The 22,797-nt window shown below is 41.2% G+C and overlaps 1 protein-coding gene and 1 pseudogene across 7 annotated transcripts in view; one reads left to right on the plus strand and one right to left on the minus strand.

The window, feature by feature from the left end:
* ATG7 (autophagy related 7) overlaps positions 1 to 22,797 on the minus strand; it is a 254,822-nt gene that overhangs the window by 55,492 nt on the left and 176,533 nt on the right. The window lies entirely within an intron of this gene.
* On the plus strand, positions 15,776 to 21,633 carry LOC307113394 (elongation factor 1-alpha 1-like; annotated as a pseudogene). The gene is made up of 3 exons: positions 15,776 to 15,788; positions 19,828 to 20,048; positions 20,319 to 21,633. The product of its transcript is annotated as an elongation factor 1-alpha 1-like (transcript).

Here is a 22,797-nt window from a genome sequence, read left to right on the forward strand (position 1 = left end):
TCGCTGCGCCATCCCGCCAAGGCAGTGGACCTCTCCTAGCCAGTGTTTTCTTTGCAACCTGAGAGGTTTGGATCCCTCAGGTAAGTCCTTTCAGCTCTGAAATTGTTGGCACCACAAGCCATATCCAAAAGACTATCACCAGAGAGGAAACATCAAGGATCAGATGCTTCTTGCCCTGAGTTCCAACTGTGACACTGGGGAGTGTCACTGGTGTCAGGGTAAAAAAGTTATTTATTAAGAGTACTCTACAGAAGTGCTCTCCCACAGGTCTGAGTCACAGTGAAAACAGGAAGCCCACACCTATTTCTTCTGAGGACCATCCCATGTGCCCACCACCTTCCACCAGCTGTGAAAACGCCTTCATGAAATTCCCACAGAGCCAAGGCCAAAGGGCTGCTCCATGCAGGTGGGGCGGGATGCTGGGGCAGGAAGCACACAGGCTGCTAACCCGCAGGAAGATCAACAGTGGAGCGGGGAGAGTCTGAATAAGAAACCATTGAAGAAATCTGCCCTGAGAAAAGGCACTTCCTAAATAGTCTCTTGGTCTCCAGGCATTCTTATTTCATTTATCCTCTGATCGCACAACAATAAAACTGAGCACAGGACAGAGAGTTTAAAATTGAAAAACACAATCCAATAGCATGTTTTAAAAACAGAATATGTAAGCTTGTAGTACAAGGTTCAAAAGCTAAGTCTCCTGGTCCTGTCCCCAGCCAACCAATCCCCCTCCCAATAGCAACCACTGGCGTATACTTTAGAGCAGTGGTCGCCAACCTTTTGGACCTCACGGACCACCAGTGGTCTGCGGACCACCAGTTGGCGACCGCTGCTTTAGAGACAGCATATAAACATATAAACACACACACTCATACACATGATTCATAAAAGCATAAATGTTCTGTACCTTGTTTACTTTTGATAATATTTGTTCTTTTTCTTTTGAAAAGTTTCAAACTTAGAGAAAACTTGAATAAGTACCCCTAAGCTACTTACATAAATATACTAATCAATATTTTCCCACATTTCTCTCTCAATATGTGGTTCTCCCCCCTCAACCACTTAAAAGTATACAGACATCAATAATACATCCCCTGAATCCGTTAGTATGTATCCACTAAGAATAAGGATATTCTCCTATACACCCACAATATTATCAGACTTATGCAATTTGTCATTAATTCAATAATATCACCTAATATAGAGTCCATATTCAATTTTCCTCAATTGCCTCAAAAATGAACCTTGCTTTTTAGATGAGACCAGGTGGATTCATATTGGTATGGCCGCAGACAAACCTTGCTTTTTAAACTTACCACTATATCCTGGATATTTTTAACTCCTCAATCTATTTGACAACTAAAGATAATAAGCGCTAATGTCTATTAAGTGCTTACTATATATCAGGCACTTTTCTCAGAGTTTTTGGTTTTTTTTTGCCATCCCTGGGTTAATTTTCCTGTTCTTTTTATAACTTTGTAAGTTCGAAGCATAATTTCTTTTTATTCATTTTTGTTATTCACATAAGAACTTAGGTTAGTGAGTTTTCCTAAGCACCGCATTAGCTGTGTGAAAAAAAAAAAACATTTACATGTAGGATTTTCACATTTTCTATAGTCTATAATTTTGATTTCCTCATTGACCAAAGAAGAGTTTTTACATTTCCCAGTGGTGTTTTATTTCCAGGTTTAATTTTTTTTAATTTGTATATTTCAGTTATTTCATATAGGGATCAAATATGGTTTTTCTGTGTGTGCTATTTCAACATTTTTGGTATGTACTGCAGTTTTCTATGTCCTACCATATGTTCAATTTTTGTGGCAATTGAAAAGAAACTGGTTTATCAATTAATATAGCTTATTGAAGAAACAGCAATTCTACGTCTCTACTTCCTTCCTCCAAATCCAATCCAGCATGTTAGAATTAAAATATTTTTATGTTTTTGGCACAGGGATTTGAGACAATCATCCTCACCAGTATCATGCAATTGTGCTCAGACTGGTTTTATATGGCATCTCATTGCTATTGAAATAAAGAACCTCAGCAATGGAAGGGAATTTATAGCGTATCTAAGCCAACTTCCACTCAGTATAGGAACTTCCTTTACAGCATCCCCCAAAGATGTTCAAACAAATTTAATTTGAATTATTGCTGTGCCAGGGAACTCAGCATATTGCTCAAGTTGCAACATTTGTGGCCTCATCAGGGGGTCAAGGATTAAGATCCTCATAAAGCATTTATTGGCTACCTACTGTAAGGACTGCATTACCCAAGCTCTTTGGGGAGCACACAAGAGAAGTATAATATTACATTTGTGCTCTAGAACAGTGGTTTCCAAACGGTGTGCCTCGGTGCCTCAGGACACTGTAGTGAATTTGCTCCATGGAATATTTTAAATTTTTGAGGGAGATGACATGATACACAACCTGTCATTTACTGCACAAGCTACCAGATCAAGGTAGTTTATAGCGTCAACATTAGCTTGTGCTACATTCCTTTGGATGATCTCCTATCTTTGCAAAACTGCTTGTGTGTGTGTGTGTGTGTGTGTGTGTGTGTGTGTGTGTGTGTGTGTGTTTTAAGTGAAGGCGAGTTTATTAGTGAAGCAGTGAAACAGAGAATGGGCTATAACACAGGCAGAGCAGCCAGCAAAACTGGGTTTTTGGCATTTGTTTTATAAAAGCAAGTATTGTGTGAAAATCAACATAGAACAGGAAAGGAGTGTGGCAGGTCCCCATCTGATTCCAAGATCTGGGAAGCTGTCCAGTAGCCAACAGGAGCATACAGCTTCTTAGTAAACAACTATGGTCATTTCAGAATGAAACAGTGATATCTTCTTTCAATTGATGTGCTGTATTTTTTTCAAATAGCTACTCAGTTGTTACGACATTATGTATTAAGTTGCTTGAACCTAAATACTTAATAAATTGAACTGCTATGTATTTCTTTTGGCCAAAAGTGCTCTATGAAACAGTTCCTGATGCCCTAAGAGCACCATGAACTGGAAAATTTGAGAACTTCTCTAGGACTTACGGCTGAATTTCAGAGACCAGAGTCATAACAGTGATGCAATAGGGATGGGAGCAGTTAGGCTTATGCACTCTCATAGAATCAGCAGACACTTCAGGAATTCAGAATACAAGGAACACAGCCTGGGACAGAGTCAAACAAGTGGGACAGGCCTGGCCACTGTGGGAAGGACTGAACCACAGACAGGAGAAAAGGCCTTTACAAGAGCAAAGAGGATTTGGAATGAATATGGCCTATTCTGGAGACAGTGAAGGCGTTGATCTGGCTGGGGGCCTTGGAGAAACAGCTGAGGAGTTTGGAGTTTTGATCCAGGGAAAGTGGGGGAGGTGTTAGGTCACAGGAGCGATATAGGAAAATTCAGTGTTTTAGGAAGATTAATCCTAGTGGGGGTAGTAGATGAATTAAAGGGGTAAGAGGGTAGGGAATTTTATCACCTGAAAAGCAATCACCTACATAGTACAGACCTGATATAACAAAAAATAGGTATTATTCCTTTCCTTCAGCAGCCTCACTATTCAGGGTCCACACTGCAACATTTCCCAAACAATAATACCTCATAATAGGAATCACAGCCCTTGACTGTGTGCTTGAAAACGGATTTTTGGGGAGTCTTTCTAACTAGGGTACACTGGAATCAAGTTTTTAGTAATTCTGCTTGGAAACCATATCCTTGCTCCTAGGAAAGTATATAAGAGAATGGCTAAGCATGGAATAGGAGAAAAAAGTGTTGGATTGGGAATCAGGAGACTTGGAGTTGAATCTCAATTTGACCACAAACTCACCAAAGAGTGGTCCTAGGCCTCAGCTTCATCACTCTGAAAATGAGGGCTCTATAAGTGAGAAAAGAAGAAATACCAAATGCCAAAGAAGGCTCACGTCTACCTGATGCATCAGGTCCAATCTTTTTGTGTACTGCTAAGTAGAGCCAAAAGTGTAGTTTTAATATTTCATTCCAATTTGCACTAAGCATTTATATAAACAAAGGGCTCTATATTATTAAAATACCATAATCTGGGCTCCTGTAAACTATTATTACTATAATAGCAGTGAATGTATACAATAGACCAAAATATTGGCAGAGACTTCTGGGAAATAAAAGTCAGCCTTATATAACAAAGTTACCCATGATGATGGCTCACAGACAACATTTAAAATAAAAATTAAGCCACTGATCTGTTTTGTGTCTCCAGGGAACAAACAAGCTCTATACAACCAGCATTAAGACAGAGTAGGAGCAGCCAAATTGGATGGGGTGAAGACTATGGAAAATCAAGGGAAGTTGGGGACAGACTAACAGACTTAGAACTTGAAATAATTATTAACACAAGAAATACCCAATAAATGCTGCATCAGAAAGGACATAAAAGTCCTACAGATTTTTGTTTATTTTAATATAAGCAATAACAGCTTCATGTTTCCTTTGTAGTTTCAGAAGAAATGATAATGTATCCTACAGAATTAGCCCATAAAGCACTCCTGATTCTTTACTCAAACTGGGTACAAGATCAAATAAAACAATAATTGTAAGATGATGGACTTAGTAAATGTCAGGACTTAGTGATGAGTCACAGAAAGGCCTATGTCTTTTTAAATGACCCCAACATAGTGCAGCCTCTTTGCTAGCCCTGAAATACCTTTTTAGAGGTACTAGTCTAGTGGGGACACAAAGCCCCAGCCTAAGCAGTTCCCAGAGAAGACCAGATAAACATGGCCATTGCCAGCATCTACAGGCAGGTCTGTCACAGCTTTTGTTAGGGTAGGGAAGTTGTGGGTGTTGTACAGTCAGGAAAGTGAACGGGTGGCAAGGGAGGAGGAAGAAAAAACATTCTCTTATCCCTGGGAAACTTGCAAAATGATTTCCCTCCATGAGTTTGTGCAAATGAAATCTCCATCTCCCACCCCTGCTTACAGGTCACTGAACCCATTCACGGACTAGGAAGTGACCCACAAGCATCAGTGTGAAGAGAGGGGTGCGGCAGTGGAAACACTTGGAGAGAATGCAGCATCCTGTTTAACTTGGCCTTGCCAATGCCAAACCCTTCCTCTGTGAATGTTTCTTTAGTTAAAGGGTGATAATGTCCTCCTTCCAATGGCTTTGCCTTTCATGAAATGGGATATTCGCCACACTTACAAAATCACTCTCACTGTATCACTTAACCTCTCCCGCATTACTTGTATTCTTCTCATCTGTGTGATAGTATTAACAAAGTAGGGCTGATGTGTGGAAAAATCCATGGAAATAAAAGTGTGATGCGCTTGCAAAAGGTAACACAATATAGTGTAAGTCCTTACAGTGCAAATGAACCAAGTTAACACCACTGTATATACTTTGCATCTATTGGCCATTCAGTAAACAGAAAATAAAGGGTGAATGTGGTAAGTTAAATAAAACTAGATAAAGTGTGCTGGTGGCCAGAACTAAGAAGAGCTCTCTAGGGCCACATTTATGAACAATGCCAAAACAGAAACTTGGTATCCATGGCTGTTAGACTTGATAGGCACCAGGAATGACTTGAAACTTGAGAGAGCTTAGAGAGTTAGCACTGGTACAAACATAAAAATCTCAAATATGGCTGCAGGTAAAAAAAAATAATAATAAGCCTAATTCCTCATGTCCTAAAATGGTGTCTTTCCCCCACAGTCTTTAGGAATTGCCTGAGGCCCTTCTGTAGCAGAAATAGCTATTGAGATGTTTGGTCCGGGCACCCCTGCTCTTTAGTGACCATTAGGACAGGGAACTCCTGACATCACCAAGGTTGTGGGGTTGTTGGTTCATTCTGTCTCCTTGTATGAGACCATATGAGGGCAAGGGTGTCTGTGTTCAAGGACTTCAGTATCTTCTTAGGATTATGCATCTTATCACTCTCCCAATAAAACCCATCAGCAGCACAGGCCTACCTGTAGAAGTAATTCCAAACTTTCATTTCCTGCTCAGCGTTTTCCACTCTGTTGCCCCACCATATCTATCCAAATGTCTATTACCCAACCTCTCATCTAACCCCATGCATGCCTACCTTCAAGCCTTCAATCATTCTGTGCTCCTTGATTCTGTCTACATTACAGGGTCCATGACAATCCCTGCCTCCTTCCCCAGGCATTCTAGCCCATGGCCATCTTACTAGAACTCACCAGCTCCTGCACTGTGTGATTTGACTGTGCACACACAAGCAACCAGAGAATATCAGGGTTGGATGAGGCCTTACAGAGCATCTGTCCCAAACATCTATAGGGTGCACAAATCCTCTCCACAGCACCTCTGGGGCCCTACAGTTGGCATGAGGACTGGCATGAGTTACATCCTCCAAAAACTTGTAGTCCTCTACATCTGTGCCCAGTCACAAGGCCACCTATTCCATTCTGGATCAACACCTTCAAGTGGAAAAGGTCTTTGTCAAAATGAACTAAAGACCCTTCTCTGTAACTTCTTCCTAGTCCTATGTTCCTAGTCCTTTCACATGCCTCACACACAGGCTAGCCCTCCAGGTATTCGAGGATGGGACACAGACATCCCTTTGGTTTTCTCTTCTTTCGCCTCACTACTCATTTTTCACTTAAGAATATTACTCATATCGTGGTTTCTGATCCTGATTCTCAATGTCCTTCAGCATCTTTAAGTGTAGTTATGTGAAGTCAATACTCCAGGCATGGGCCTGGCCATTCAAATTCTAGAACGATACCTTCAGCAGTGCAGATGCTATATTATTATGTTCCTTCTCATCACTGCTTCATTCATATTGTGCTTGCAAGTGTCAAAAACCTCTTTCACAGGTGCTATTTATTACATCTCTCCAATCCTAAACTCATGGAAACTTTTTTTTTTAAAGATCTAAGGACTTAACACTTGTGCCTGTTGTATTTCAACATTTTAGGCTCAGCCTTATGCTTGTCATGATCTCCTTAGATCTTGATTTTAGTTCTCTTCCCGGCTTAGCATCATCCATGAATTTGCTAGATGTGGCAGTTTTATCCTAATCGAAATCATGGATAAAAATGCTGAAAAAGCCAGTTTTGAGGACTTAACCTTTTTGGCATGTCACTTTCTCTTAGGTTCCAAACTGTACTTTGTGCAAACGGGGCATACAATAAATGCTGAGACATAATTGTTAAATTACACCAAATTCTATCCAATATAAAAAAATAAAACTCCAAGGTAATGATGGAATCTATCTAAATTCTTTCTTGCTGGGTTCATCTCTCTTTCTAAGTCTCCCTTTCCCTTTAGCCCTCAGAACTCTGGGAACACCATGTAGCCTGCAAAGCTCAAGGAATAAACAATATGTCAATAACATGTTTGTTAAATCCTTTTGTAGCATCTATCCTGATTGGCTGCAAGGCCATTTTGCAGAAAACCCACTGTATTAAAGGAGATAACATCTGTGAATCCTCTGATTTCCTGTTTGGCTCTAATGTCAATATAATAATAGCTTCTTGTAGATATTTTTACTGTAGGATAAACAGACTAAGTTCCACTTTTAAATACAAGGATTTGAGTATGGCAGTGCATGCCAAAATGGGGGCTTCTGTGTACCTCCTGTAAAATAATCTTCCCATCGTGCTCCTCACGAGGAACAGTTGAAGACGGTCAACATTAACATGTTGAAAGGGGAATGCAATGGTGATACTCCTCTTTAAGCACAATCCCCATTCCCAAGATAACTCAAATCATAATCAGGGAAAAGAAAAATCATACTTTGACAAAAAATGGCAAGCAGGAACTTGTGCACATTGGGAGCTCAGTGGCTGTCTGATGATTCTAAGAACCACACACTTGTTTAGATTAGAAAACACTATGATGTGATGTTTGGGCACCAGGAAAATAGGACTAAGGTCCTGGGATGTATGTTTCTCTTCTCTGACAGATTTTGGGATCAGACATGACTGCCCAGAAAGGATGGGGATGTCAGCCTCCCTCCCCATGACCTGGTTGGGGGATGGGGCAGGGGAATAGAGGGTGTATTAGAATGTGTGTGGAAGGAAACAGCAGGAAAAGCAATTCTAAAATTATCGTTATTCTGGGGCCCTTTTGGTCACAATAAGCAATAATTAATTTTGAATTCTTAAATTATATTAAGTAGGAGAGGGGAACTTAGGGGTGAGTATAAGTGAAAAAAGTTGAGAACCCAAACTAATCTAGGGTTATAGAGGCCACAATAGCAGTTACCTATCGTTGGGGATACTGGGTGGAAGAGGTGTTGAGGGAGGCTTTAGAAAATGTTCTAAATCTTGATTTGGGTGGTAGTTACACAGGTGTATAGATAATTAAAAAATAACTGAGATGGACACTTAAGATTTGTGCACTTAATCATATATATTACATAATCCTCAATTAAAAGGTTAAAAAAATAATGAAAAGATTGAGAACCACTGGCTTAGTAGCCTGAGATTAGCTGTCCCCTGTAACTCATGGTGCTGGTATGGAGGGGGTGTTCAGCAATTTATCACTGAGATGTTTACAAGATACAAAAGGATGTTTTTTACTTGGGGAGGTTGATAAACTATACCACCAATCAAAAGTACTCTCATCTTTCAACAAACTGAATTCTAGCTTTGGTGAGGCCTGATGCAGGGCCAGACTGTCCCCTAGAGCCAGGAGGAGCACATGGAGCCACAAAGAAGGAAGGGTGACAGTTGCCAGAAGCTTTTCTGACCTTGAGAAGATCCCCCTGGGGCCAAGCTACTCACCCAAAGGACACAGGTCTGCTAGACTAAGGAATGAGAGGTCAAAGGAAATCAAGAGGAAGAGATTCTAACCCAAGGGGAAGATGGTGGGTTGGAGGAGTGAGGCCTTGGGGTCCTGGGGAGAGCAAGAGGCCCAAACTCCATCAGACACTGAGCCCTGTTGTATTTCCACAGCTGCTGTTGGTGCTGGGCCAGGGGCTCCGGGGTGGGCCATTTCCCCCTCATACAACATCAATACATTTCTATCATGAACTCCCCAGTTCAAAGGCACGCAGAGCTAGAGAAGAGAGACTAGAGAGGGACAGGAAAGGGGCCCTGGTATCAGGAGAGGGAGAAAAGGATACCAGGGCTCACATGCTCCCACACACAGGTAGGATGAAGGGAGAGCCGGTTTCAGACATGCATTGCATTACAGTCCTTTGACTGTCACAATGACCTCAAGGGAAAGGAGATGGCAGAGATTTACCTACCATGTCCCCGGAGTACACTAAGTGTTCTCACAAACGTTTTTATTTTTGGTTCTGACAACCCAGCTGAGGCAGGAATCTTCACTCTCATTTTACAGATAAAGACACTGCAGCCCAAAGGGGTGACATGACTGGCCAGCAGTCACACCGCTGGCCAAAGGCCAGAACTCTCTTCACTTTTCCAAGGCTCAAGACAAGATCTGAATCTCCGTTCTCCAAGCTCAACAAAACTCTCATCATTTGGGGGCACTAGAGAGAAGGCAAAGGCCTCCCCAGTACCTTTTGGGTGAAGTTGAGGAAACAGATAAACAGTATGGACCTTAAGTCTAAGGCCTAAATAACTAAAAAAATGCATTATGCAATTCATTAGTTAAAATTCTGTTTTTACTTCTGTTACAGGGAATAATCATTAAGTAAAGCTTTATACAGTATTCTGATAAATCAGTGAAATAATGACCTCAGTACTTGCTATGTGAAATGAAAGAAATGTAGAATTCTAGGTTTTTGTGGTAAGTCACTACACTTACATTTTGCTATGAGATATATGTGGAACATATAAACTTATAACAAATAAATAATTAACTTGACAAAAAATGTGTAAGAAATCTAATTCTTTTATTGTGGTAAAATATACAGAAAAAAACCCATCGTTTTAATTATGTTTAAGTGTACGGTCCATTGGCATCAAGTACATTCACACTGTTGTGCCATCATCACCACTATCCAACTCCAAAACATTTCCATTCCCAAACTGAAACTCCATTAAACACTAACTCCCCTATCTGTTTGAGTAGCAGCTTACACAGTACTTTGCATAGGGTACAAGCTTAGGAAATGCTTCTTGAAGAAAAGTGACCTTTCTGGTCATAGAAGAAAACCAACTATTATATTATATAAATAAAAAAGATTAAAGGGAGTCTATTTTTCCATAACTAAAGATTAATAGCATCCATAGCCAAGAAGAATTAAGAGTAATTTATGACTTGTTTACCCTTCTGGCATCAGCTCTAATCATCTGTTGTGACCAAGACCTCTTGTTCTCTTTAGATGCATTAGCAGGTAGTGGTGCAGTCCAAAGCTGGGAGTGGGAAAGAAGAGACTCCCGGCCAGCCAGCACTGGAGGCTAGTTGTTGAGCTGTCACCCAGTGGACAGGGACTCGGTGCTCTCCTAGGAAGCCTTCCTTGACAGATTTGTGGTGACTTGGCAGTGACCCTAAATTTCAAGTCCTGGTCAGCAGAGCTTTAAGAGGTCTTCTGTGCACAGAAGCAGCCTAGAGAGAAGGCAAAGGCCTCCCCAGTACCCTGTGGGTGAAGTTGGGGAAATAGATAAACAAGGACTACATGGCTTTTTACTGCTTCTAGGACACTGAAGCATGGAAAGTCTGAACAAATGGCCCGGTCACTAGAATTTTCTAATATGGCCATGGCACACAGCCCTAACTGGAGAGGGTTCAAAGGTAGACTATTTGTTAGAGGGAAGGTCACTGGGTTTAAAAAACACACAAAACTGACCAAGGGACCAGAAACGCCCATATCAATGGCCACTGGGCCACTAGTTGGCCTCCCTTGACTTTCTTTGGCTAAAGAAAAAATTTTTGCTGAAGAAAAAAATTGTCCACTGGGACAATGTTACTGTCTGTGGTTTTTGACTCATCTGACAATTGTTCAATAGTTTTTCCTTCCTTCCTGGAGAACATGCCTTACTTGGTGCTTCATACTCAAAACCCCAGGCTGGGAAGGTGATGTGAGCTGGTAGACTTGGACTAGTTGACAGATGCTCTATTCCAAGAGAGGGGACCAATAAATATCTGTGCTTTGGAAGTAACTTTATGATGTTTGGATTTTGTGCTGGCACCAGGTTCTGAGTTTTAAGCACTCTGCTGTCATATGGTGTGCATCTTTTCCAAGAAAAACTCTATAAAATGAAAATACTTTATTGCCATGGCCTCTGACTTCTTGAGAGTCACACAAATACTGTAATCTCTTACATTTAATTTAATTTAAACTTTGTTCACCTAAAGAAAAAATTAGTTCTGAATCTGCCTTTTTTCACTTCTTAAAAGCACCAGTCTTTTCTATGGTGTCACTGTTTTGTTTGCTATGTGCCAAACTGTTATTTCACATATGTGAAAAGAAAATTGGCATTGAGTCCATATGAACTAAACTACTGGCAAAGGCGGTGCAGGAGCTTGCCATTGAGAAGATTAGATTCCCAAGAAACTCCTCTAGCAGTGTCCAATATCCACAAACCAAAAAAGTGTGTATGTGTAAATACACAAGCACATGTTTGATTTAAAGATGCTGATTCCCCACCCCTGAGTTCAGGTAGTATTCAATTAGCCATTTAAGTTACCCTGAGCTTAAATATCTCAGTTGTAAAATATATACATGATACAAAAATAATTGTGAATTAGTAAGAGAAATAGGAAATTGAAAATTACTTATTTTTATTCAAGTTTGAGCTTGTACATTTCAATTGTCTTCTTTATTTGCTTAATAAATAGGATGATTCATACTTTCCCCATAAGTAAGACTGATTAGATCATATTCTGTGTGTGTGTGTGTGTGTGTGTGTGTGTGTGTGTGTGTGTGCTCGCGCGGGGGTTCGGGGGGGGTTAGGAGTGGAGTTTTTTTTCAATCTTCAATTTTTTAATGAATGTTTTCCTTTGCTTTTAAGGGTTTTTGCTTATTAAGTCTGCTATTTTGTAGACTGTTTTGCCTTTGTACTCACATATTCAAATATGGAACTAAACCAAGATAGAAATGGAGAATTTTATTAGCCAGAACTATGGTAAGTGGTTTAATAGTCTGAGGTAGTAGAACACTGTGCTCCTTTAACCTTGAACCCTGAATCCCTGGTGATAATGCAGCTGTGGCAGCTGTGCTGCAATAGCAATCATCTGTAATCTGTGCTTGTCCCATCTCTTCAGGACCCTGCCCTTAGATCAAACTAGTAAGGGGTCTTTTGAAATGAAGAATGACTATAGGTGAGGTTTGGCAACCATTTGAAACTCAGATACTTCTATAGTTCAGTCTTACAAAGGTGGAATATTTTTAAAAGAAAGAGATCTACTTTGAGAAAACAAGTAGAAAACATTTTTAAAACTTGGATATTTCAGATTTTCATATTCATTTTCTAAAAATAATCAGTGCATTTTTCTCAGTCATTGGGGTACCATCTATGGGGACATATCAATGTCCCTGAGAGGACCGTCAACCACAGGATTCCATATTTTCTACCCCATCTCCAGGCTTAGCCAATAATATAGTGCCATTTTCTTGGCAATAGTAATTAGTCCAGGGAGTGGGTGTATGACTCAAGTAGGGCCAATCACAGTCCTTCCCTGAGACTGACTGATGCAAGATGGAAGACACATGTTGCTTTCTACTGGAGTTGCTCAGCTGGAAGATGGGAATCTGGAGCTTTTAATGGCCATGTTTCCTGCCACAGAGAGAGTACTGGAAGCCTATCCCTCAGAATGAAGCCAAACATGGGCAGGCTCAGCCAAGAGATAGACAAAAAAATGAGTCTTGGAGAGACTCAATCCCAGTTTCTAACCCTGATCCCTGGTTCCTGCAGCTCTTCCTTTAATCCTATAAGCAGTTCCAATAACATTCTAGTGACATAACCAAGAAATTTCCTCTTTGCTATAGTTGGTAAGAATAAGGTCTTTGTAATTTACAACTGAAATAGATGATTTTCATCTTAACTTGGGAATCACATTGTTATTAACTTCTTTAGTGATAAATGGCTTTCCAGGTGCGTGTTAATGAATATCATAGGTTCTTTATAGCAATTTCTTGTTAGTGTCATCCCATTTCAACTTATATGTCAAGAAAAAAATGCTGAAATTGATAAATCAGAGTGGGAAAAACACTCCTACGCTTGTGTTAAGACAAGCAGAAATATATAAATATAGTTCTATTCATTTCACTTGTCTTAGCACATAGAGAAACACCATTCATTACTAAAGGAATTTCCAGATTTAGGAGTTTGTAGCACAAATATTCTTAAACACATCTTATTTTATCACCATTGTTCATCTACCTTATGGACAAAAGAGGCCAAGAACCAGATTGGAGAAGAATAAAAGAAAAGCTTCATTCATAGAAGTGCTGATTCTTCCTATCCATATGTTTAGGTTCTGCTTCTTTCCCTAGCCCAGAGCTGAACATCTCAGAGATGCTGGCAGGTACAAACATGCTCCCTTTTAATTACACCACCAAATTGCTGCAATAACTGATTGCCAGTTAAATAATTATAATCAAGTGCCCATTGTGCATAACAATCATTTAATGACTGCCATCCGAAAACACTATAATAAAGAGAGCTTTAATGAAGAAATCTGGAAAGGGCCCAAAGTTTTATGGTGGTTTGCTTAAAGGGAAAGAGCCATAATCTGTATTTAAGATTAAAAGAAGCCTTTAATCCAGATGCTCAACATTAAACAAGGGAGTGGAGTCATGTTTTGATCAAAAGTTACTGCATGCATAAAAGAAAGTAACGTAAATGTTCCTTTAGAAAAAAGGTCCAGTAAATTATATTAAGTAAGTGTTTGTAACCATTGGCTTTGGAAAAAAAATGAACAAGAAGAAAAACATCTGATTTTCATTTTGGACAAGAATACTCAGCTAAAATAATAAAAGAGAACAGAATTTTATTTCATTTCTATAATATCATTGAAAGTGAGTGATTTTCCATTCAATCTACCTGGTACCAGTAATATTTCTTCTGTACTGACCCTATTTATTTTTGCCCTCATTTCACTAAGTCAGGCTTATATCATTGGTAGGTTTCATTATATTATCACACAAAGTCTTAACTGAAATGGTTTTGATGATCTCGGCTCTAGCAAACAGTAGTTCTTATTTGAGGGGGGAAAACACCAAAAACAATAATGTCACCACATAAAACTCAGATCAACTGGCAGCTACCGCCACTGCTGGTACATGGAGTATTTGGCTAACAAATCAAGACGGCAAGTCCTAGAATTGCAGCCATTTTCTATGAACTGATATGTAGCCTGGCCAACCATAAACACAGCACCTCAGGGCTTTGCTATAGTGAATGCTGAGAGAAAATGAAAAACAACAGTCAGTCCTCTCGAGGAAGAATAAGAAGGAAAAGTAAAAAGGAAACCAAGAATGGTTCCTATAGATGAGACCAAATTTAGGCCCATCAGCTTTTCCAATACTTCAGGGACAAAGGAGCAGGACCCGACCCTGGTGAGGGCTGAGGGAAATGCACAGTGTGGTTTCTGTGCACACAGAAACACCCCGTCCTTGGGAAGTCATGATGATGTCTCGGGGCAGTGAAAAGACCCTGAGTGTCTGAGGGAAACAAAATCACACCTGGGGATTGTTTTTGTCCTAATGTGAACATTCAGGGCACAATAGACTACCTTGGGCTCTTGAGATGCCCTAGAACAGTGGTCGGCAAACTGCAGCTCGCGAGCGACATGCGGCTCGCGAGCCGCGGTTTGCCGCTCTATTGACTGAGTTTGCCGACCACTGTCATATACTACCCTTTACCTCTTTGCACACAATATGCCACAATTGCCTAATCCTCACAGCTTCCAACTACACGGTAACATTTAGTATACCAGTGGTCGGCAAACTCATTAGTCAACAGAGCGGCAAACCGCGGCTCGTGAGCCGCATGTGGCTCGCGAGCCGCAGTTTGCTGACGAGTGCCCTAGAATATCCAGGTCCCAGGATGTTAGTGTGTGTGTGATCTGTGTGTAACAGAGACACAGATTAACTGGGTTAAAAACACACACACAAAACCCACCTGCTTACCTGGGGTACAGGAAATACGACAGATCAGGACAGATTTTCTAAAACCATTTTAGATTAAAACTAACCTAGGGGAAGGTATAGGAATTAAATTATGACACCAGGGCCTTTTCTGACATTCTAAATTAAGCGTATCAGTAAGTTCTCCTTCAGAAAGTTCCTGCTTTTAGTTTGTGTTAGAGGTATTCCTAATTACCCCCTGGTCTATAAATTGCCAGGGGTAACAGCATCAGTCTCTGTTTTATCAAAGTGTCTCTAGTATTTACTCCAGTGGTTTACACAGTGCAGACTACCCTTTGATAATGTGTTCTAGCACAGGCTCTATTCACCAGTCAGCAGGACCAGCTCCTCTCCTTTGCATCTCAAAGTCACTGCCAAACTCCAGTGGCCTTCCATGTGCTTTCTGACCAGTTTTCCCTTATTGGAGTTTGGCACCTGGAATCATGCCATTCCTGTTCCCTTTCTCACCAACTAGCTGTCAGTACCTATGCTCTCTCTGCCTCAGTTTTCTCCTCTGCAAAAGCTGATGTTAATAACAGACCGGCAGGTGTGGCTCAGTGGTTGAGCGTTGACCCACAAACCAGGAGGTCACGGTTCGATTCCTGGTCAGGGCACATGCCCAAGTTGCAGGCTTGATCCCCAGTAGGGGGCATGTAGGAGGTAGCCGATCAATGATTCTCTCTCATCATTGCTGTTTCTATCTCCCTCTCTCTAAAATGAATAAAAAATATTTATTATAATAATAATAAACACAGCTTGTGAGAGAGAGAGTATGTGTACTTGAAGAGAAACACATATAAAGCCATATGCCTGGCACTGGTAAGTGTTCAATAAGTGGGAGATATTATTAACACACATCACTGCCTTTAGGAAAATCTAAATTCACAAATTCATTACCTAGGTATATGATAATGTCATTAAATACAACAATATAGCTTACCTTGCTCAGCCACTCACCCCAAATGTTTTGTTTCTACCTTTCTTTTCTTTTTTTAAAAAAATATGTATTTATTGATTTCAGAGAGGAAGGGAGAGGGAGATAGAAACATTGATGATGAGAATCATTGATTGGCTGCCTCCTGCACACCCTCCACTGGGGATCGAGCCACAACCTGGGCAAGTGTCCTGATTGTGAATCAAACCGTGATCTGGTTTCATGAGTGGATGCTCAACCACTGAGCCACGCTGGCTGGGCTGTTTCTACCTTCCTATACTCCAATCCTTTCCCTATGTAGCGGCCAAGACTTTTAAAAAATGTGAATTACTCCCTGTCACTCTCCTGCTTAAAACACAACACAAGGCAGAGAACCAAGATGGCGGCATAGGTAAACGCCTGTACTTGCTGCCTCCCACAACCACATCAAAATTACAACTAAAATACAGGACAACTATCATCCAGAACGGCGGGAAAGCTGGCTGAGTGAAAGTACTACAATTAGAGAGGTAAAGAAGAAAGCACACTGAGACTGGTAGGAGGTTCAGAGGCGTGGAATGGGCTGGTCTGGCACCTGGGTGTGCCACTTTTTTAATCAGGAGAGAGATCACCTCTGCGGAGGCCGCCTGGAGGAGTGAGGGATCCCAGGCCCACACCAGACCCCCAGCCAGGGTCTCAAAGCTGGGGAAAGAAGTCCCTACGGGCCTATAAGAACTATGGACTGTAAAAACCAGTGTGAATTGGGGCTAAGTGACACACAGGCTGGAGACCCAGCTGCTCCTCTTAAAAGGCTGGCACCATGAACTGAACTTACAAGCTCCCACTTCCTCTGAGCTCCAGTGCTGGGCGAGGCTCTGGGGGGACACAGACACATACGGGGAGAAACTGGACTATCTAGCATCGGGGCAGGAACTTGAGGGTGGCTTTCTTCCAGACAGAGGTGCTTGCAAGGGTCATTGTTCCCGTGCTGGGACCTCCCCAGTGCAGGGATGACTGGCAGCCATTTCTGTTTGCTGGGCCCTTGTGATTCCCTGAGACCCCGCCCTACCCAATTTATAACTCCCCACCCCCGCAAGCTGTGCACAGCAGCTTTTGCATATGAATAGTCTGTCCTTTCTCAGGCTAAAACTCTGTTAAACAAGCTGCAGCTGGGTCAGGGAGCCCCAAACCTATAAATAAAAGGACCCAAGCACCAGCCTGCCTTGCTTCACAGCTGGGCTTTATCTGGGCACTTCCAAACCTGATACAAAGAGGAGGAATATGCAGATCTCTCTGTAGCTCCTGCTGGATGGCCCTAAGCAGTGGCTGACTTTGCACCTCCCTGGAGACCCAAAAGCCAGTGTACCCAGTGGCCAGTGTGAGACCACACCAGATTACAACTCTTCACATCCATAAACGACACACTCAAGGGGCAGAGTCAGTGAGCACCAAAGCCCCACTGAAGCAAGTCCTGCTCCCTAAGGGTGTCTCCTGCACAGCAGCTCTCCCACTGTAGTCACAGCTGGTCCCCACAGCCAACTGGCCTGGAGGTCAATTCCTCCCAGTGACACCAACAGCAATCAAGGCTTAACTACAACAAAACTGTGCACACAGCCCACAAAGGGGTGCACCAAGAGTGTCCACCTCAGGTGATTGGGGAGGCTGAGCCATTGGGCGCTATAGGACACCTACTACACAAGGCCACTCTATCAACTCAAGGAGACTTAGCTACCCAATACATAGAAACAAACACAGGGAAGCAGCCAAAATGCGGAGACAAAGAAACATGTCACAAATGAAAGAAATGGAAGAAAGAAAACTACTGGATATAGAGTTCAAAACCATGGTTATAAGGTTACTCAAGAATCTTCTAAAAACCTCTGAGGAACTTAGTAAGACTTTCAAGGATCTTAGTGAGAATGAAAAAAAAAAAAATAAAGGAAAAGGACCAGTCAGAAATTAAGCATACACTGACTGAAATAAAGAATAATATACAGAGATTCAACAGCAGACTAGAGGATCCCGAGAATCAAATCAATGATTTGAAATATGAGGAAGCAAAAAACACCCAACCAGAAAAGAAAAAAGAAAAAAAAATCCAAAAATATGAAGATAGTGTAAGGAGCTTCTGGGACAACTTCAAGTGTACCAATATCTGAATTATGGGGGTGCCAGAAGAAGAGAGAGCAAGGTACTGAAAACCTATTTGAAGAAATAATGACTGAAAACTTCCCCCACCTGGTGAAAGAAATAGACTTACAAGTCCAGGAAGTACAGAGAACCCCAAACAAGAGGAATCCAAAGAGGACCACACCAAGACACATCATAATTAAAATGCCAAGGGCAAAAGACAAAGAGAGAATCTTAAAATCAGAAAAACAGTTAGTTACCTACAAGGGAGTGCCCATACGACTGTCAACTGATTTCTCAACAGAAACTATGCAGGCCAGAAGGGAGTGGCAAGAAATATTCAAAATGATGAATAGCAAGAACCTACAACCAAGAGTACTCTACCCTGCAAAGCTATCATTTAGAATTGAAGGTCAGATAAGGAGCTTCACAGACAAGAAAAAGCTAAAGGAATTCATCACCACCAAACCAGTATTATATGAAATGCTGAATTGTATTGTTTAAGAAGAGGAAGAAGAAGAAAAAGGTAAAGATAAAAAATATGAATAACAAAGTGACAACAAATACATATCTATCAACAAGTGAATCTAAAAATCAAATGAATAAAAAATCTGATGAACCGAATAACCTGGTGAAAGGAATAGAATCAGGGGCATGGAAATGGAACAGACTGATGACTCTCTGAGGGAAGAGGGTGTGTGTGTGTGTGTGGGGGGGGGGGTATGGGAAGAGATTAGAAAAAGATCTTATATGCATTACCTATGGACACAGATAATAGGGTGGCCAGGGCTTGGGGTGGGGTGGGAACCGGGTAGAGGAGAGCTATGGGAGGAAAAAAGAGGGACATCCGTAATAATCTCAACAATAAAAATTAATTACAAAACAAACAAACCAAAAAACACACAACACAAACTGTTCTCATGGCTACCAGAGCCCACATAGCTTCCTGCTTGTGTCTCCTACCTCATTTCCTACCACTCTCCCTCTAACTCAAAGTGCTTTCGCCATGCTGGCTGCATTTCCCTCATTTCTTAAACTAAACAAGCCTGTTTCCAACTTAGGTCTTTGCATAGGATCTCCTTCTGACTACAGGCTCTTTCTCCTGATCCTCACATGTCTGATTCCCTTCTCAGTATTCAAGTCTTAGCTCAGAAGCCATCTTCGCTGAACTGCCAGTCTAAATAGTCTACTAGTAAGTTCTGACCTCTATTCTCTGTTCCTCCATGCCCCACACCAATTCATTCTATCCCAACATCCTGTTTTGTTTTCATCACTGTGCTCAACACTAGCTTAGAGTGTCTTAATGAATATATGCTGTATTGCCCACGGAGCCTTGTACACTGGCTGTCACTGACCAGGCAACTCAGTAAGCCTTAGCTGAATTGAACTGCAATGAACTCAACCAAGTGGCAGATATCCAGGGTACAGATAAAAATCTTCCTTTGGCCACCATCTTGCCAGATGAGATGTACCATAAAGAGCTCATAACTAGCCTGTGCTTATCAAGGAGCACATGGGACCTAAAAGACAGAGGGCATGAGGGTGAATATATGTAAAGATATTTAGGGCTCACCAATGTTCCTGGATTCAACAGAAGTGTGAGGAGACATAAATGTCTAAATTCACAGCACAAAGTAAACAAAATAGTCAGTTAGCATACAGCGAAACTGTATGAGTTACATTTAAAATAAACTCTTGACTTAATATTTATATATATTCCCAGTCAGGTTCAAATAGAAATAGAGTTGGCTTTGGAGGCAGTATTCATCATTTTATGAACTTGAATAGCACCATAAACTATACTATCTCACATAGCACTTAGAAACGACCCTATCTTGCTTTTTGCAACAGTTTTGCTGCCAGACACAAGTGTCGTGAAAACCATCACTAAATCAAAGCCAAAATGGGGAAAGGAAAATATTACTATCAACATCACGGTCACTGGACAAGAAGATTCCGGCAAGTCTACCACTACTGGACATCTAATCTACAAATGTTATGAGATTAACAAAAAAGAAACAAAAAAATTTGAGAAGGCCCTGGCCTGTGGCTCAGTGATTAAATGTTGGCCCACGCACTGGAGGGTTGCAGATTTGATTCCCAGTCAGGAGCACATGCTTGGTTGCAGGTTCTATCCCCACCCCTGGTCAGGACATGTGCGGGATGTTCTCTCTCTCTCTCTTTTTCTCCCTCTCTCTCTCCTTTCTTTCTGTCCCCCTTATCTTCTCCCATCCACCCTTTCTAAAAATCAATAGAATACATTTCCTCACTCCTCAGGTGAGGATTAAATAATTTTTTTTTAAAAGGAGGCTGCTGAGATGGAGAAGTTCTTGAAGTATGCCTGGGTCTTGGATAAACTAAAAGCTGAATGTAAATGTGGTATCACCACTGATATCTTCCTGTGGAAATTTGAGACCAGCAAGTATTATGTGATCATCATTGATGCCCTAAGACACAGAGACTTCATGTATAAAACATGATTACAAGCACATCTCAGGCTGACTGTGCTGTCATGATCCTTGCTGCTGGTGCTGGTGAACTTGAAGCAGGCATCTCTGAGAATGAGCAGACCTGGGGGCATGCCCTTCTGGCTTACACACTGAATGTGAAACAACTGATTGCTGGTGTTAACAAAATGGATTCCAATGAGCTGTCCTATGGCCAGAAGAGATACGAGGAAATTACTAAAGAAGTCAGCACCTACATTAAGAAAATTGGCTACAACCCTGACAATTTCTGTTTGGAATGACGACAACATGCTGGAGCCAAGTGCTAACATGCCTTGGTTCAAGGGATGGCAAGTCACCCGTGAAGATGACAATGCCAGTGGAACCACACGGCTTGAAGCTCTGGATGGCATCCTGCCACCAACTCGTCCAACTGACAAGCCCCTGCATCTGCCACTCCAGAATGTCTCCGGAATTGGTGGTGTGGGTCCTGTCTCTGTGGGCTGAGTGGAGACTGGTGTTCTCAAACCCGGAAAGGTGGTCATCTTTGCTCTAGTCAATGTTACAACTGAAGTAAAGTCTGCTGAAATGCACCTTGAAGCTTTGAGTGAAGCTCTTTTGGGGACAATGTGGGCTTCAATGTCAAGAACGTGTCTGTCCAAGATGTTCATTGTGGCAATGTGGCTAGTGACTGCAAAAATGACCTACCAATGGAAGTAGCTCAGGTGATTATCCTGAGCCATCCAGGCCAAATCAATGCTGACTATACACCGGTACTGGATTGTCACACAGCTCACATTAATTGCAAATTTGCTGAACTGAAGGAGAAGATTGACCTTCATTCTGGGAAAAAGCTGGAAGATGGCAAAGTTTTTGAAATCTGGTGATGCTGCTATCATTGATATGGTTTCTGGCAAGCCCATGTGTGTTGAGAGATTCTCTGACTCTCCTCCTCTGGGCTATCTTACTGTTTGTGACATGAGACAGACAGTTGCTGTGGGTGTCATCAAAACAATGGACAAGAAGGCAGCTGGAGCTGGAAAAGTCACTAAGTCTGCCTAGAAAGCTCAGGAGGCTAAATGCATATTATCCCCAATACTTGCCACCCCAGTCTTAATCAGTGGTGGAAGAACAGTCTCAGAACAGTCTCAGAACTGTTTGTCTCAATTGGCCATTTAAGTTTAATAGTAAAAGACTAGTTAATGATAATGCATTGTAAAACCTTCAGAAGGAAAGGAGAATGTTTTGCGGACCATTGTGTGTGTATGTATGTGTGTGTGTGTGTATGTGTGTATGTGTGTATGTGTGTGTGTGTGTGTGTGTGTGTGTGTGTGTGTGGCAGTTTTTAAGTTATTAGTTTTTAAAATTAGTACTTTTTAATAGAAACAACTTGACCAAATATCTGTTACAGAATTTTGAGACCCATTAAAACAAAGTTTAATGAGAAAAAAAGAAAAAGAAATGACCTTATCTTAAAGTCACTCTCATTGTTTCAAATGTGTTAGTTAGTCCTAGCCCTTTGACCTCAGGTCAGAAATGGGACTCATGGTTTTCCAGGATCTTAGAGTTCCGACCCTAATTCTTAGAGAAAGGGCTTTGAAGTTTAGCCGACTCAGAATTGAATCCCAGGTCTTCCATCAGGACATTTGATGAATAATTTATCCTCTCTCAGCCTTAATTTCCACATCTTTTAAGATAATGACATGGGAAATAAATGGGATGATTTACATAAAAGGCCTTTTGATGTATTTAATAAAAAATAGGTACTCAACAAATTACAATTTCCTTCCTGGATAGGTGGTAGGAGCACAAAAAAATACTCACTAGGTGACGGTCAAATTAGGTTGGAAAGCATGCCAGGAAACAAGCATAATGAAGAGCGGCGGGAAAAACCCAAACTATCAACTGGAAAAAAATAAAACAAGGCCCAAAGTGCTATAATGTTTTCTTATTATTCCACACATAAAAAAGATGCAAACAATGACATTTAATGATTACAGTGAGAAGTGGTAGTCAGGGCTGAATATCAGAAAGTCACTGAATATCAGAAATCATTGCTTAACTACAAAAGGAAAGGAAAGGGAAAGTATGTTCCTAAGAACAGTATTTGCTTTAAATCTACACAGTATTAGAGACCTCAAGGCAAGATTAAAAAGCAAACAAACAACAAAACAACAATGGAATTTACTGATTTCTTGATCCTATCAAGAAATGCAAGTCATCAGGAAAAACTGTTGTGTTCAAATCATTCCTTTTGGCATTCCACAGCTCCAACATAAACACTGGAGCTGCGCTGTGGAACCAATCACAAAGGCTAGGGTGAAAAGTAAATCAAAGA

This window comes from Cnephaeus nilssonii, assembly GCF_951640355.1.
Source record: "Cnephaeus nilssonii genome assembly, chromosome: 17".
NCBI classification, from domain to species: Eukaryota; Metazoa; Chordata; class Mammalia; order Chiroptera; family Vespertilionidae; genus Cnephaeus; species Cnephaeus nilssonii.